Source organism: Canis lupus, chromosome 5 (genome assembly GCF_011100685.1).
Source record: "Canis lupus familiaris isolate Mischka breed German Shepherd chromosome 5, alternate assembly UU_Cfam_GSD_1.0, whole genome shotgun sequence".
NCBI lineage: Eukaryota > Metazoa > Chordata > Mammalia > Carnivora > Canidae > Canis > Canis lupus.
Window position 1 is genome coordinate 9,928,810 of NC_049226.1, and position 12,612 is coordinate 9,941,421.

Below are 12,612 nucleotides of genomic sequence, written 5' to 3' on the forward strand. Positions count from 1 at the left end.
AGTTATAAATATATTCTCATGTTTTCTTTTGAAAGCTTTACTGTTTTTCCTTTCATGTTTATATTTTTGATCAATTTAAATTAGTTATCATGTATGGTGTGAGGTAGTTAGTTTATTTTTTTCATGAATATATTCAATTGCTTTAGAATCATTTAAAGAAAAGCCATATCTTCTCTTTAAATTGTATTAGCTGTATTTATATAGATCTATTTGAAGACCATGTGACAATATTCTTATGTGAGTAGTTTGAGAGAAGTAGGCTTGGAGCCAAAGTTCTGTATTCTGCTAGCACAACATTGAAGAAAAGTGGTAAGAACAAAGATTCTTGTCTTGTTTTGAAGTGGATATTATGTTTATTCTAGGAATTTGATATCTTTTATGCTGTTTTTTAAAAGATTTTATTTATTTATTCATGAGAGACACGGAGAGAGGCAGAGATTTAGGCAGAGGGAAAGGAGGCTCCCCCGAGGGGAACCCAATGCAGGACTCCATCCTAGGACCCTGCAATCATGCCCTGAGCCGAAGACAGATGCTCAACCACTAAGCCACCCAGGTGTCCCTTTTAGCCTGTTTTAAATGAGTTTTTAAAATTTTAATTTTTGTTTATTACTATTATATAGAAATACATTTTCTTTTTATATAGAGATGACACTTATACTACATGGGTTTGAACTGTGTGGGTCCATTTATATGTAGATTTTATAGTACTGTAAATGTATTTTCTCTTTCTTAAGAACACTTTCTTTTCTCTAGCTTACTTTATTGTAAGAATACAAAACAAGCATATAAGACATAGACAAAATATGAATTAATTGATTTTTTATGTTATCAGTATGGCTTTTAGCCAATAGTAGGCTCTTTGTATTTAAGTTTTGGGGGAGTCAAAGTTATATATGGATTTTCAATCATGTGGAAATTGATGCCTTAACCCCTGTGTTGTTCAAGGGTCAACAGCATCAATTTTGTAACCAGCTACTTTGCTAATTTCCATTATTAAATATTTCACATATTGGTTTAATTAACAAAAGAGGAAATAGGAAATCTTTTTAAAAAATTTCTATATTTATAATCATGTCATCTGCAAATAAAGACAGGTTTGATTCCTCCTTAATTATCCTTCATTTTCTTCTATGCTCTAAAACCTCCAATACAATGATGAGTAGAGGTGAAAATAGTGTACATCCTGTCTTGTTTCTGATCTTATGGTAAAAGCATTCAGGCTTTTACTACTGAATATGGTGTTTGCTGTAGCTTTATTTTATTTTATTTTTTATAGAGAGCATGATCAGATTAAGAGTGGGTGATTACTTCCAGTTAGAAAGTAATGTTTTTTTTCTAGAAAATACATATGGATAGCAAAAAAAATTCAATAGTATAAAAAAGTATACAGTAATAATAAGCCTTCCCTTTGTTTCAATTCTCCCCCAGATGTAACTAGTCCCAGAAATAGAAATAATCACAGATAGGCATACATTTATTTCTATGTATTTACTTATCTATATATCTAGGGACTCCCCTTTTTGTCATTTTAAAATTCTGTAAAAGGGCACTTAAAGATGTATCGTGAATAGATATGGAAGATAAAGAGGAGTGAGCAGAGGACATTGCTGGGCAAGAAGAAGAGAAATCAAGATATGTGAAAAGATGTGTAAGTAGAAAAGAAGAGGAAACATAGAAAACCCATGGCAGCTTCAGCTCTGGCAACATTTTGGTTTCTCCCAATCTTCTGTTCCCCATATATCCTGTTCCCATGACTGCCTAAGACTTTGCTTATTGCTATGAAGGGCAGCATCATCAAATGTTTAAGGTGCCAGAATGGCAAGCATTTTCAATTTGACAAACATTCAGATGTTTATTTATCTGTTTATTTATCTATTAAAGAAAAAGAGTTGGTGTTAGCTCCAAGAGGTGAGAGCTTGGTAGTTGTCACACTCATTCTTACATTAAGAAAAAGACTAAGCAAACTGAAAACCAACAGCTCTTCTTAGATCTAAAGGAAAACTGACATCACAGAGTGAACTCTGTCTCTGAAAACTGGAGAAAGAAGTGAAAATACAGAATCACAGCATATTTGGAGCTGAAGCTGCTGGACCCTATATACATATATGGGTAGTAATACTTCACTAATAATTGATGAACTGCTGGAGGCTGAGTATGGACTGGCTTGAAACATTAAAACTCTTAAGGACTCAGTCTTTTTTTTTTTTTTTTTTTTTTTTTAGGACTCAGTCTTAAAGTCTCCACACTTTTGTGAATTTTACCTCTGGGAGCACCATCAGGTTCTCATGGTGAAGGTTGGAGAAAGCAAGGGAAATACCCAACTCCTGGTCCTACTATCCCATCTCATCTTCCTGACCCAACAAATCTTTACAATAATAGGCACAGAGTGGAAAGAATGACAAAGCTCAGACTCTAATTAAGAGTGTCCAGGGACATCCAAAGACAGCAGAGGAAACAAAAATGCCACTAGAGGAAATTGAAGCCTCAGACACCTATAGCTACAGCAAGTAGTAAATACAGCATAACTCCTAGCCAGATAAACATAAAACCTCACACTAAAGTCCTATGTACCCCAGATCCTATTACTTAAGACATCATGTTTCGTTTTCACCAAAAAATAACAAAGCACACTGAAAGGCAACATGAAAGTCTGAAAAGACAATGCAAACCACAGTATCAGACCCAGATATAGCAGAGATGTTGGAATTCTCCAGTCAGGAATTTAAAACAATTACAATTCTGTGCTAAGAATTTTAATGGAAATAGTGGACAGTAAGCACAAATAGTGGGCAATGTAAGCAGAGAGAGGGAAACTGTATGAAAAAAATCAAAAGGAAATTATAGAAATCAAAACACTGTGACAAAAATGAAAATGCCTTTGATGGGCTCACCAGCAGACTAAGCACAGCAGAAGAAAGAATCAGTGATCCTGAAGACTCATATTGACAAAATTTCCCTAAACTGAAATGAAGAGAGAAAAAAAAAACAAAAAATATGGAGCGGAATGCCCAAGGATCATAGGACAATTATAAAAGGTGTAATATAAACATAATAATACCAGAAAAAAAGAGAGAAAGAAACAGAAGAAAAATCTGAAATAATAGCAGTTGAGCAGGATAAATACCCAAAAAAATCAACAGCTAGCCATATCCCATTCAAACAGTAGAAAACTAGATTTAAAAAAATCTCTAAAGAAGCCAGGGGACAAATACCTACTTAACCAACAAAAAACCATGGAAAAGAATTACAACAGACTTCAGAAACCAGAAACTTGAATTTAAATAAAATCTTGAAAGAAAAAAAGTATAGTTGATATTAAGAGAGGAGAAAAAACCTGGAATCATATAAATGCTCAGTTAAAACTGGAAAAGGTAGAGAATGGAAGATTAAAAAAGAAACAAAGAACAAGTGCAACAAATAGAAAATAGATTCAAATATTATAGATATTAGTTCAACTATATCAGTAATCACTTTAAATATAAACAGTCTAAGCATGCCAATTAAAAGACAGAGAGAGTGGATTAAAAAAGTAAAACTTAGTGATGTGGGATCTACAAAGCAATCCATTTAAAATATAATGTAAATGATTATTATAAATAATATAAAATATGAACAATATATTATAAATATATACTATCTATAAAAATACTTATATTTGTATAATACACTTACATATTATGCTTATTTATTATATACTTATATATTACAGTTTATAAATACTATAAAGCATAAATAACATGTACCATGCTAACAGTAAGCAAAGGAAAGCTAGAATATCTATATTAATTTCAGACAACAGATTTTAGTAAAAGGAAACTTATCAGGGAAAAAGAATTATATAATGATAAAAGGGTCAAACCCCAAGCAGACATAACAATTTTTAAGTTCACACGCCAGAAAAGAGAGCATCAAAATACACAAAGTAAAAACTGACAGAACTGAAAAGGGAAATGGATGAATCCATTATTATTGCTGAAGACTTTAGCAGACTGAAAATCAGTAAGGACACAGTCAAACTGAACAACATTATCAATCAAATTATCTAATTGGCATCAAGTCATGAAAAGACAAGGGAGACTCTTTAATACATATAGCTTAGTGGAAGAAGCCCTTCTGAACAGGCTATATACTGAGTGATTCCAACCAAAAATCATTCTGGAAAAGGAAAAACTATATAAACAGTAAAAAAAAAAAAAAAAAAAAAATCAGTGGCTCAGTTCCATGAGTAGATGGAACACAGGTATTTTTAGGGCAGTAAAAGTACTTTGATGACACTGTAACAGTGGGTATATAACATTTTGCATTTATCAAGTCCCGTAGAACAGAAAGAGCAATAACTAACATAAAGTCCAGTTTAATAATAGTGTATCTGTATTGGTTCATATATTATAATGAATGTATCTCACTAAGGCAAGATATTAATAATAGAGGAACCCCTGAGTGTGGAAGAAGGGATATATGGGATCTCTCTGTATCATCTGTTCAATTTTCTGTCTGCCTAAATCTGTTCTAAAAAATAAAGTCTATCGATTAAAAAAAATAAGAGTTCTGATCATTTTCTTTTCTGAGTCTTAAATTCCTTGCTTTACACTTTCTTACTGTCCAAATTCCCTAAATAAGTTTGTATTACAAACTTATTAAGAGAACATTTGAAGAGAACATGCAGCATGTATGTATGACAGTAAGAAAGTGTGAAGAAAAGAATTTACCCCTAAGATTACTGAGTAAAGGTCAGGAAAGTATGATTTCATTTTGAGGCATTTTCTTTTAGTAGGATTATACTCTATACTTTGTGTTTCAAAATGTTTTTGTTTTTTATTGTGCTATGAGTTTTTTCCCCTTGTTTCTCCTTATTCTTTAGATTATAGTTTCTCTATATATTATTTCATCATATGGATTATCATTTTTTGTAAAATTTTGTCCCTGTCCTTTTGTTTGTTTCTCTCTCTCTCTTTGCTTCCAGTTTTAAAAATTCCATTTAGTTAACATACAGTATAATATTATTTTCTGGACCAGAATTTAGTGACTCATGTCCTCTTGTTTCAGATCCTTCAATGCTTTATCAGAACAAATAATACTATAACTTCAGTGTAAAAATCTTGGCCTGAATTTATGTCAATTTCCTCAGGATATATTCTCCACAAGGATGGTATCAAATGGCATGATGTTTTGGATTTGTCATTTATTTTTCAGTGAATTTATTACAATTTGCACTCCCAATAGTAGATAAATACCTTTATGAAATGTCTACTCTTTGTGAGACATGCTGTACTAGAAAGGGTTTAGCTCGGAAGAAGTAATCACCTTGATTATTTCTCTTTGCATGCCTCTCTAAAGGAATGGCAGTGAAAGGCCATTGCACATCTTTTTTCCCTGCTTTTGCCTCTGGATACATAAAGTGTTTTCAGTAAGTCTTGGTCTCATCAATTTTACCAGTTTGAGCACCCTTGAATTCGGACGAAAAGAGAAATATGGGGCTTTGTGAAGCAGGTAAGACATTTTGCTGTTTAGAGATGTGTAACTTAAATACTCATTTCTTTGTTTTAGGTTAGGTGCTTCCACTATGTTCCTTCATAGCACCCTTCACTTAACCTATTAGAACATGTACCAACTGCCTATTTATGTGTGGCTCACCCTCACACAAGAATATAAATTCGAAAAAAAAAAAAGAATATAAATTCGGCGAGGTCAGGATCTTTGCTTTTTTTTTTTTTTTAATGATTTTATTTATTTATTCATGAGAGAGAGAGAGAGAGAGAGGCAGAGACACAGGCAGAGGGAAAAGCAGGCTCCATGCAGGGAGCCTGATGTGGGACTTGATCCCGGGACTCCAGGATCATGCCCTGGGCTGAAGGCAGGTGCTAAACCTCTGAGCCACCCAGGCGTCCCAAGGTCAGGGTCTTTAGTGTTTGTCTGGTTATCTAAAAACTGCTTGAGAGTTATGCCAGGAGAGTAACTGGCATACACTTGATGCTTAATAACTACTTAGTGCAGGAAAGAATGAAGAGTCCAGGAGCTTGAGAAGATTATTTTTTAAAGGGCCATATCTGACTTCCAGGCCTATGATTTTAGACACATTTGAAGAGAACATACAGCATGTCAAAACAGAAGTGAATGGTGCATTTTCCCCACTGTGATTGTTATCTGTTCCTACTGCTTCATCCCAGGTACAGGCTTCCCTCAGCCTCCTCCATCTCCTCCATCTACCTACCGTGACTCAGGCCCAAGTAGGACATACAGTGTACACCATCAGGAACTGGCCTTGTTAGAGTGGCATTTGAAAAAAACAGAGATTCTACTTCAATGTTTTTGTCAACTCTCACCACCATAATCTTTGAGTTTGTCTCACACGCCGCCATGGAGTTGACTTCATTAATGGTAAGGGACCTGGAGTATTTGTGCCTTCACGCAATCAGTCATTTGCTCTAGGTTGCCTTCAAAGGAGTGCGCATTCTCAGGTACTTCTGTGTCTCCTGTGAAGACAAACCAGTCTTCAGCATTCTGAGGCAAGCTCTTAGGCAAAGAGAAGCAGGGACAGGTGACAGTTGTTGGAATTTTATGAAAATTTACTTCAAGCTGGAGTGCATAAAAATTTGACAAAGAGACCTGAGGGAGAATCATGAAGTACTGTCAATGTATGGCTTCCCAACGGATAAAGAGATTTTTATGTCACTGGTGTGATGTTAGTGAGAAACAACAACAACAACAACAAAACACATTACATCTGAAATCTCTATTTCCTCTTTGTGGAGCATTTCCTCTTTCTGGTATACTTAGCTTATGTTTCTAGGTTCTATAGGTTGGGTCAAGTTTTGTTTTGCTCATTGGAATCAATTACTCCCTTGGCAGTGAAAGGCAGCTTGGTTGCTATTTTGGTTTGCTGTTCATGGTAGGTACCCTGGTTTTTCTTCTGCTAGCTTTGCTTTTCCCCAGACATTCAGAGCTGGAAACACTTGATTCCTTCTCATTTACCTTGGCTCTATTCCAATTCTGACAAAAACTAACAGTTTTCAATGGACCTCATCCTTCTGGAGAATGGAGATGTCTTCTTGCTGCTCCCAGTCTGTCTGACTGATACACCGGATATTTTGGTAGCTTACATTTTTATCATTTTATTCTCTCTATGCATTTGGGCCTCATTTGTAGGGTTGTACTCGTCACTATCCTGAGTACACTGGAAGGGGACAAATGAATCTCCGCAGAGCATAATTCTTTGTGGGAAGCAAGAGGAGGCTCTGTTATCCCATTACCAAGATGGTGGTAGAAGAGTTTTATGAGCAGAAACGGAGGTGTGAGAGACCCAACCACGGCCTGCCCGTTTTCTTCCTCCCCATTTCTTCATCCCACTGTCCATCTGGCTAACTTTCACTATGGCCAGCCAGGGTTCTTAGGTGCAAGAACTGTATCTGATTCTGGCTAACCTCACAGAGTTCTTTCCAAGAACCAGATAGAGTTAGGAGAAGGCAGGCGGCTGGAAACTCGGCCAGGCCACACTGCAGAAACTGTCTGGTTGGAACGTTGACAGAAACTATTAAGATCTCGTCCTCAGGCAACTGAGCACTGACAGTGACACCCCCTAATATCACCACCTTCCAGAGCAGGAAGCTGTCAAGTGTCTTCTCTATCTTTGGCATTATGAACTCTAAGTTGCTTCAGGAGTGTAGACCTGAGCAGGAGTGTCCAAGTGCCTAAAGTTGGGTGACATTGCTGTTGGCGTGTGTTAAGAGTAGGTGTCCTGGTTTCTCCCGTAGTGTGGAGATTCAACTAAGACTCATGTAAGAGAAGACTGACTCGTCAAATAGGACAGATAGTGACATACTTTATTCTTCAAGCTTCTGCCCGAATTTCACTTTCTTCTTGAAGAAATTCAGTCTGATTTATCCTATTAAAAGCCTTCATTTTTGGGAAACTTTTGGTTTGGGGCTTTCAGGGCACACATGTAAGGTGGATTCCAGTCCCAAACACATCTAAATGTGGGCTTGCAGTTAGGAATTCCCAGAGAACCTATCTGCTTCCTCCAGAGCCAATGCTAAGAAGAGACTGTATGCGGGGCCACTTTTTTCTACTTCACTCACTGGGAATGGAGCCTGCCTGGGCTCAGGCTTTGTCTCCAGTCCCTCATATACAATGACTCTGTCTTGGCAGCTTCCCCAGAACAAATGTAGGTTCCAGCCTTCACCTGCCTCATGTGATTCCTGCCTTCTTGTCTCTTCTTCCCACCCAGGAACCTCTTTACTTTCCTGGCAGCTCAGTCATGCACCAAAATTATGCATTTTTCTTTAACCCAGCATTTTAATGCATTCTCAACTAGAAGGAGTTTTTCTGAATTTCAAACTGCTATATGGCCCCAAATGCCTGCCTCTTTACATAATTTTAAATTTTATAAATGAATGAATAAATGAGTGATAGTAAATGAATGAATGAAAGTTTTATTTTATACTGTAGTGACTTGGCTATTGCTTTACATTTGCTGAATCTCATAAGAGAGTGAAAAAAACATGGAGTAGAAGAGCCTTTGTGCTAAAAGGGAATAGTATTGTTTTAACAGTAAACTTCACTTATTTATTTATTTTTTAGGATTTTATTTATTTATTCATGAGAGACACACAGAGAAAGGCAGGGACATAGGCAGAGGGAGAAGCAGGCTTCCTGCAGGGAGCCTGATGTGGGACTCGATCCCAGGATCCTGGGATCATGATCTGAGCCAAAGACTCAATCACTGAGACACTCAGGCACCCCAACAGTAAACTTTAGAACATTCTACACCGAAGCTGGAAAGAGATCCTCTGGGTAGAGAATAGTTATTAGACCATGTGACACAGGTTCCTTCCTGAGGACTCCTCTTCCCCTCACCCTTGTGCCTTCTATTTTTTTTTTTTTTTTTTACCCTTGTGCCTTCTAATTGATGTCAACATCAGGCAGGGGCCATCCAACAGCATGCAGGCCTCAGAAGGATGCTGCTCCCCATTTGTAACCACAAATTTCTAATCAGAGTTATAGTATAAAGCTTTGGTTATATTGCAGCCCAGTGCATTGGTAAGAACATAATCTTTTGAGGTAAGGTAGGCATGAGTTTAAAGTTCTTCTCTTTGGCTAACCATGTGAACTTGAGCTAGTTATTTCACTTTGTTAAACCCAGCTTAGTAACCTGTAAGAGGAAATAACGCATCATATGGCTGCCATTAAGAATAATGTACATAGTTTTTAGAAAGTACTTTGCATAATGCCAGAAACTTCCTCTTTTCCCTAAAGGAAATATGAGGTTTCATATTCAACTTACAACTTATCAAAATTTTCTTTTGAAAATCTATATGATGTGTAAGGACAAAAAAAATGAACCCATTTTCTGACTTGAACAATAGGGCAGGTGGGTCCTGCTACCCCACTTAACAGATGAGGTAAATGAGGCTTAGAGAGTTTAAGTAATTTGCTGCTTATAGCTAATTTGCCAGAAAAATTGTTGAGACATCATTATATGTTCTTTTTCTTCCCCACTCACAGGTATAATTTGCAATTTTTCTGCCCTTTCTAGCCTGGCAGAAATTTTAAGGTTTACTGTCTGAAGAATTTGAACCACAGGGACCCCTGGATTCCAGACACCAGGCACAGCTATGGGCAAGGGACTGAACTGAAAAGACAGGGATTAGGCAACATTCTTGGAGTTAATCACCAAACTCTCTGAATGTTGGCAGCATCATTAGTAAGGCCACTTTCCTTCCACCTCTTAAATTAGATCAGGATCTCCTTTCTGGGGAAACTGTCCAGCATATGAGGAAAGATCTATAGATAATGATGTTGGGGGTTCCTACATAGATCACTGAAGAGTGAAGTCTAAGAGTGTGGCCTAAGCCTGCCGAGTGTCCTCTCAACTTAGGGCACTCAGTTTCAAGAGAATAGCCAAAGATCACTGAGCATTTGCAGAAGGATTATGACATGAATAAAAGGAACTCAGATGAAACAGAGAATGTCATGCTACAGTTGTCTTACATGGTAGAAGGTATCTAGAGGCAGATAGACAGGAAGGAATCTAATGCAGGAAAATGGAACGCATCTTCTTGTATTGGCCAGTCCCATCATGCTTGTAGTGAGCTGGGTGATTTCCACATGGGTTCACCACAAAGTCATCCTGCTGGTTATGACGTTAATGGAAAAGAAACTTATAGGAAGCATGGGACTGGAGGGCTCTCTCAAGGCAGCCGTCTGCTGGAATGGAGATTGGGAGCTGAGACAGAGTCTATCAGCAAGTCTTGGGGGCTACTTCTTGCCTCCTTCCAAATTTTTGATTTGGCAAGCACTCTGCCCCAGTTTTGTGGTTGAGCCTTTTTGTGTCATGGTAGAAAAAAGGAACTGCACTCATTCCAGATATATGCACTGACTCAGGTTTCTTGTCTTGGAGTTCTCTTTCCAAACAGCTGTTGGATCCAGACAGGCCAGCAGTGGCCTGTGTCTGCTAACGTGCATGCTGGCACCAGCACTCATGCAGTTTCATGTTGATGTCTACTTCCTCGGGTAGGTGACATGTTTTATAGGATTTACTATTTCAAGTTAAGTTTAAATATTTGATTTGTTTATTCATTTGAGAGAGAGAGAGAGAGAGGAGGAGGAGGAGCAGAGGGAGAGGGACAAGCAGACTCCATGCTGAGCATGAAGCCCGATGCAAGGCTCAATCCCATGACCCTGAGATCATGACCTGAGCTGAAATCAAGAATCAAACACTCAGTCTACTGAGCCACCCAAGCATGTCTCAAGTTGAGTTTAGATGTAGGGGAGTGGTATAGGTTGGAAGTTTTGGAGGAAAGAAGTGAATACAGTGGAAAGCATTTGGCATTGATTTTCCCATCATCACTCCCTAGAAAGAGAAATAGAGAAACTGGTGCTTTTCCCCACTTAATGGTAAATAAACAGGTAATGTGGGGTTGAAGCTCTCTTGGTGGACAGTTTAGTAAGCAAATAGCATCACAAAAAATATGGGGCCAGGTCTCACCTCCCAGCAGTTCCATATTCTTTTTAACAGGGATTGTGAAGTTATTGAATAAATTGAGAGCTCCAAACAACACATGGTTTGGATGGGCTCACAATGAGATGGAAAGAAAAGTAGAGAAGCAATAGAAGCAACATTTACCCAGCACATTTTATGTATCAGGCAGTGTTAGGCACTAACAGTATCATATCTATAGCTTTGGAGGTGCGAAATGAAACGGCTCAGAAACAGTAATTCTCTTGCTGAAGAACTTCTTCTGAGGTTCTAATCTTGGAAACGATTATCATGCCCCCCCCATGAGACTTACATGATTTAAAACTTTATTTTTCAAGTTAATAAAAATTGATCTGAAGATAAAAAAGCTTGTTCTAGATTTTTGATTGAAAAATTATGGAAATGTTTATGGTTTAAACTGAACTCTCTTACTTTTCTTTTGCCCCCTGCTTTTTCAGTCTCCAAACTGTAATCTTCAGACAAGTGCTTTTCAAATTGGGCTACAATTTAGAAGTGGCCCATGACAACAACACTGTGGTCCAAAACTCTTGGGAAAATGTCAGGGCCATCAGGAATGGAGGGAAGCCCACAGCTCAGAACATGATCATCAGATACCAGGAATGTACCAGGTTTGGGTAGGACCCCTGAGGAAGCAGTGGGGAACCTGTGAGCATGTGCTCTGCAGTTGTGTGTGCAAGTGATATGATATTGTTGAGTGAGGGCATGCATAGCTGTCCAGATGGAATCCCAGGATAGGCAGAGTGAGAACACAATGGGTTCAGGCAGCTGGCTCTGAGCACAAAGTGTGTGCAGTTCCAGTCTTGGGAGTATCTGTGCTAGGAACAGGAGATGATTCTGTAAATAACATGGGAGGCCATGGGCCAGAACACTGGTAATTATAGGGAGACTTGACCTTGAATATGTCCTTGCTGGTAGAGGATGCAGAGATTGGGATTTTACCTGGGAGTGGTGCCAGTTTGCTGTCTCTAAGTAGGTGGAGTCCTGTGGTTTTATGCTGCTCTCTCATTAATGAGGTGTGTGGGGAGAGAGAGTGCTGTGGGGCCAGGCCACCCATTTAATTGGTGTGGAATTTGGTTTGATTTTAAAAAAAAATGCATCAAAGGCCTGCATTTTGTTGTTTGGGGTGGGAACAGAGATCCAAAACTCAGCTAGGATTGCTTCCACTTATAGTATACTTTGTCCCAGAGATGTTTGGCTCTGGGCCCTAGATTTATTTCCCCAAACTGCTTTGCATTTGGTACACGTTTTATCTCTTTGACTTTGATCTTTTTCCAAAACGTTTCACTCTCATTGTTACAGTTTTCTTTTGGACTCGGAGTCCTGGAAAAGTTAGGGCAGAACTAAGAAAAGAAAAGAAAAAAAGAAAAGAAAAGAAAATAAAAGAAAAAAGAAAAGAAAAGAAAAGAAAAGAAAAGAAAAGAAAAGAAAAGAAAAGAAAATACTAGATCACGAACTTTGAAATTCGAAGGCAAAAAATCCCCACTGGGGTTATATATAAAGGTTATCTGTGCCCTAGTTTTCTTTTCTGTAAAAGTAAGAACATAGTCCATTCTCCCAGAATTGAAAGGATTGATTAAGACATGGCGAAAAGCGAGTTTCAAACTCTACAGTGAGGT